Genomic DNA, 6,000 nt, shown 5'->3' with positions numbered 1-6,000 from the left:
TGTCAGTGACGAGGAGATATGCAGGATCATTCATGAGGAGGTGGTCATAGCCATCATGGAGGCTATACTGGAGATGTTTGGGTCTATTAAAACCATGTTGATTGAGACATTTGATGAGCGCTATGTTGATGTTACGGAGCCTGCTGCTGCTACTGCCACCGCAGCTGTAGTTGTTGCTAGGCCATAGGGAGGTGACTCATTGTTATTCCGAGAGTTCAGCAACACGAAGCCATCAAAGTTTGACGGGACACAGGATCCGATTGCTGCCAAGAGATGGATCTCTAACATTGAGGGATGTTTCTATACGTGTTCATGCCCAAATCACCTGAGATTCGATTTGTGATGAACCAGCTTCGCTTGGGTGCGAAGGATTGGTGGAAGTTCGTGACTACTAGCTTTACTCCTGCAGATCATGCTGCAGTGACATGGGAGAGGTTTACACAGTTGTTCCGAGATGAATATGTTCCCCAGGTGGAGAGGGAACGGTTAGCCCATGATTTTCTGTCTCTCAAGAAGAAGTCATAAACTATGACCGAGATCATGAGGATGTTCCATGAGAGGACTTTGTTTTCCCCTGAGCATGTGTCTTCGGAGCAGGAACGTGCGAGCCGATATCGAAGCATACTGAGGAGGTCTATACGAGAGTTCATGGCGAACTCGTCATACCATACATTGGCTGAGCTTCAGACCAATGCCAAGCGGAGGGAGATTGAGCTAGAGTTATAGGCTAGGGAGGAGGGAGAGTCTCAAGGGAGAGACCGGAGACCAGTGCAGTCGCAACCTGTAAAAAAGCGGGCTAAGCTCGCTGATGCGAGAGTGGGAGGCCAGAAGGGTCGCACTTGTGGCAAGTGCGGCAAGAGCCATGAGAGGTCTTGTTGAGCGGGGATTTGCTTCAAATGTGGCAAGGAGGGGCATATGGCGAAGGACTGTCCCAAGGGATTATCGGTATGTTTTAATTGCAACCATATGGGCCACCGAAAAGGCCGAGTGTCCTCAACTTACTCAAAGATCAGTTCAGGCTTCCGCTCCCGCTGCCTTGCATACTACTGATAGCCGGCTGGCAAAGGCAGAGACCCCGACAGCTAGTGGGAGAGCATTCCAGCTGACAGCGGACGAGGTCCGTGTAGTACCTGATGTCGTGGCTGGTACGTATTTCCTTATTCTTGTTATTTTGAGATTTGTTTATACTTAAATTTTGTTGTATATAGGTACTTTTCTTGTGAGTTATGTGCCTACTTTGGTGTTATTTGACTCAGGTGTGAGTTGATCTTTTGTTTCTTTATCCTTTAGTCATCACATTCGTGTCAGACGTGAGGTGTTGAGTCGAACTCTGAGGTTTCTATAGCCGACGAGCATGTGGTTTTTTGCCACTGATGTGTTTCGGGGATGTGTTTTATAGATTTTCGGTGTTGAGTTTCCCATAGATCTGATGTCGATAGCAATGGTTGATGTCTGTGTAATAGTGGTCATGGATTGGTTGAGCTGTTTTGGAGTTGTGATTGACTGCGAGCATTAGTTGGTGACCATACGAGACCCTAGTGGGGGATTACATACTATATATGGCGAAGGGACCAGATCTGGGTCAGCTTTCTGCTCTGCCACCAGGGCGAGGCAGAGTTTACATCATGGATGTATGAGATATTTAGCTTATGTAATGGATATGTGAGTTGCCACGGAGAGGCCGAGTTCTATCTCTGCGGTTCCGATAGTGTGCGAGTTCCCAAATTTTTCCCCCGAGGAATTCTCAGGTGTGCCTCCTGAGAGGCAGGTGGACTTCCGGATTGATTTGGTTCCGGGTGCAACACCTATTGCTAGTCACTTTATCGCCTTGCACTGCCTGATATGCAGGAGTTATCCTCGCAACTCCAGGAGCTGCTGGGGAAGGGTTTATCATACCAAGTAGCTCACCGTGGGGAGCGTCGATCCTTTTTGTCAAGAAGAAGGACAGTTCACACCAGATGTGTATTGACTACCGGGAGTTGAACAAACTAACAGTCAAGTACCGTTATCCACTACTGAGGATCGATGATTTATTCGATCAGTTGCATAGGGCGTCTTGGTTTTCCAAGATTGATTTGAGATTTGGGTATCATCAGATGAGAGTTTACGAGGAGGATATTCAGAAGACGGCCTTTAGGACTCGTTATGGGCACTACGAGTTTGTGGTGATGCCCTTCGGGCTCACCAATGCACCAGCATGATTCGTGGATCTCACGAAGCGGGTGTGCAGGCCTATGTTGGACAGGTCGGTGATTGTGTTCATCGATGACATTTGGGTGTACTCGAGGTCCAGAGAGCAGCACGAGGAGCATCTTCGGGAGATTCTTGGGGTATTGAGGGTGGAGAGGCTTTATGCCAAATTCTTTAAGTGTGATTTCTGGTTACGAGAGGTCCAGTTCTTAGGATACCTTGTTAATCATAATGGGATCTTGGTCGACCCGACCAAGATTGAGGCAGTTATGCGATGGGAGGTGTCGAGGTCCCCATCTGAGATCAGGAGTTTTATTGTCCTGGCAGGCTACTATCAAAGATTTATCAAGGATTTCTCCAAGATTGTCGTTCCTCTTACCAGATTGACCAGGAAGGGTGTTACTTTTGTCTGGGGGGCCCGATCAGCAGGCCTCATTCAAGACTATTGGCCATAGATTGTGCGAAGCTCCAGTGTTAGCCCTTCCCGAGGGAGTGGAAGACTTCATAGTTTACTATGATGCATCTATATCAGGGGTGGGTGCGGTGTTGATGCAAAGGGGGAACATAATAGCATATACATCAAGGCAGTTGAAGCCTCACGAGACGAGGTATCCCACCCATGATTTGGAGTTGGGGGCGGTGGTGTTCGCCCTCATGATCTAGCGCCACTATCTTTATGGTGTCCGGTGTACCATATATACGGACCATAAGAGACTAATGTATCTTATCGATCAGCCCAATCTGAATATGAGACAGAGGAGATCGTTGGATGTGGTGAAAGACTACGACTGTGAGATTTTGAATCACCCTAGGAAGGCTAATGTGGTAGCCGATGCCCTGAGTCGCAGAGCAGTGAGTGCTCCGATCTGAGACATGTGCATGAGGATGACGGTGATGAATCCATTCTTAGATACCATTCGAGAGGCCCAAGTATAGGCCATGAGACCAGAGAACCGTAAGCGGGAGCGGGTGATTGGGTAGATTTCTGAGTTTGGGACGGATAATCGGGGGCTTATGACCTTCCGTAGGCGGATATGGATGCCATATACAGGTGGAGCTTGACGTATATTGATGGAGGAGGCACATATATCGAGATTCTCGATCCATCCGGGGGCCACTAAGATGTATTTGGATTTGAAGAGGGATTATTGATGGCCCTATATGAAGAGAGATGTGGCGTGGGTAGTCAAGAGGTGCTTGACTTGTCGTCAAGTCAAGGCAGAGCATCAGCGTCTGTATGGCCCGTTGCAGCCCTTAGAGATTCCCTAGTGGAAGTGGGAACAGACTTCCATTGGATTTTATCACCAAGTTACCGAGGACTGCGTGTGGACATAAGATGGGTTATTGTGGACCAGTTAACGAAGAGTGCTCACTTTCTAGCAATCATTGAGAGCTCTTCTGCTGAGAAATTGGCCGAGATCTACGTTCAAGAGGTGGTGGCATGCCACGGGGTGCCAACATTGATAGTGTCAAATCGGGACATGTGATTTACTTCCAGGTCCTGGAAGAAGTTTCATGAGGAGTTGGGTACCCGACTGCATTTTAGTACAACCTACCACCCACAAACAGATGGGCAGAGTGAGCGGACGCTTCAGACGCTTGAGGATATTCTTCGCGCATGTGTTATGGACTTTGGTGGGAGTTGGGACACTTATTTGCCCCTGGCTGAGTTTTCATATAACAACAGCCACCATTCTAGTATCAGTATGCCTCCCTTCGAGCTCTTATATGGGAGGAGATGTCGGACTCCCATTTGTTGGGGAGAGGTAGGGCAGAGAGTGATGGGGAGCACTGAGATAGTGCTTAAGATGACTGAGCAGATTCAGCAGGTCAGACAGCGGTTATTGATGGCCCAGAGTCGTCAGAAGAGTTACACAGACCGGTGACGATCCGAGCTAGAGTTCTAGGTCGGAGATTTTGTCCTCCTGAAAGTATCTCCGTAGAAAGGGTGATCTAATTCAGGAAGCAGGGAAAGTTGGGTATGAGATATATCAGTCCTTTTAGAGTGACCGCTCGAGTAGGGAAGGTAGCTTATCGGTTAAAGCTGCCTGCAGAGTTGATCCAGATTCATAACACCTTCCATGTGTCCCAGCTGAGGAAGTGTGTAGCCGATGAGACGGAAATGGTCCCTTTATAGGAAATTCAGGTGGATGCGAGCCTGAACTAAATTGAGAGACCAATAGTGATCTTGGATCAGAAGGTGAAGGTCCTGAGGAATAAAGAGGTTCCCTTAGTTCAGGTTCAGTGGCAGCATCGGAAGGGATCCGAGTGTACTTGGGATTCGGAGTCCGAGATGCGAGAGCAGTACCCTGAGTTATTTCCAGAGGATGACTTCGAGGGCGAAGTCTAATTCTAGTGGGGGAGAATTATAATATCCCGACTCCTAGGTATGATATTTAATTGTTTTATTTCTTTTGTCTGGGCAAGTCAACGAGTTGGGGAGCACCAACTCGCCGAGTAGAGACTATTATGGCCGCGAGATTTTTTAGAGTCTACTCGACGAGTCGGAGGACCCCGACATGACAGGTAGGAGTTGTGTAAGGAAAGCCTAATTTTTCCGGGTTTGTGTCCTATTTAAAGGACCTTAAGCACTCATTTCCGCCGCCCTTTTCACCCTACTACACCTTGAGAAACCCTAATCGATATGTAACCTTGTCTGAGAGAAAGAGAGGCTAATATTGTGGGTTTTAGTGCATTCTTGGAGGAGAGTTGAAGAGCAAGAGACCTTGGACAAGAAGGAGCTTCTGGATCCGGTGTTCACTCATTCTTAGCTTCTGTTTGAAGGTAAAAAATCACTATCTTGCTCATTATTTAGTTAGATCTCATTTTAGGGAGTTTAGGGCCTTTTTCCCATCTTTCTTTGAGCTCTAGAGTGTTATGAGCTTGTCATGGATTTGAGAATCCAGATCTCGACATATTGAGGTCCCATGAGCCCAAAGATCCAAGCTTTATCAAGCTTTGGACAAGTTTCCATGCATGAGACCTCTTATGGAGCTTGTTTTGGCATTTTAAGCCATAGATGCCATGCATGAACATAAAGCTTGTAGCTTTACATGATTATTGAGCCTTAAAAGGCTAGATCCAAAGTATGAGACATCACTTCTTCCTAAAAACATCTGAATGAGGATATGCTCTGAAGGGACTCAACGAGTCGGTGAGCTGACTCGATGAGTCGGTTAGGGTTTTCCCCAACGAGTTTGGACATGTGTAACTTGGCAAGTTAATGAGACAAATCGACGAGTTATGTTGGATTTTCACGACATTTATGAGGAAACGAGGGAGCTTGACGAGTCACATAGATTCACTCGACGAGTTGGGTCAACAGGGACTGTTGATTCAAGTGTTGACTTTTGTTGACTTTGAGGGTTGGTCAAGACTCAGATTATTGAGACCATGGAGGGGTAAAATGGTCTTTTACCCAATCCAAGAGTTAGAGAGAGAGGTTGACTGAATTTATTTAGATTTGTGGTACGAGATTTCCTTGTAGGCGGGGATTAGCCCGTTCGAGGGGTACGAGATTTCCTTGCTTGCTTACGAGGTGAGTCTTCTCACTATACTTACCATGAGTGGTAACTTTGTGTGACCGGAGGGTCTTGTATGCTATCATTGAATATTGCAATATCGTGCATTATGTCTTTCTGATTTAGAATCGGAGGGTCCAACCTGAGTTGTGGGACCGGAGGGTCTCTACTGAGACACATTGACGGGAGGGTCTTTATTGAGATATAGCCATGAGAGGCAAATGAGATGTGTGCAATATTGTGGGGAACTCACTAACCTTCGTGCCTACCGTATTATGTGATATGTGTT

The sequence above is a fragment of the Lactuca sativa genome, chromosome 4 (assembly GCF_002870075.4).
Source record: "Lactuca sativa cultivar Salinas chromosome 4, Lsat_Salinas_v11, whole genome shotgun sequence".
Lineage (NCBI taxonomy): Eukaryota > Viridiplantae > Streptophyta > Magnoliopsida > Asterales > Asteraceae > Lactuca > Lactuca sativa.
The sequence above is the reverse complement of the archived record's forward strand: the minus strand, read 5'-3'. Positions refer to the sequence as shown.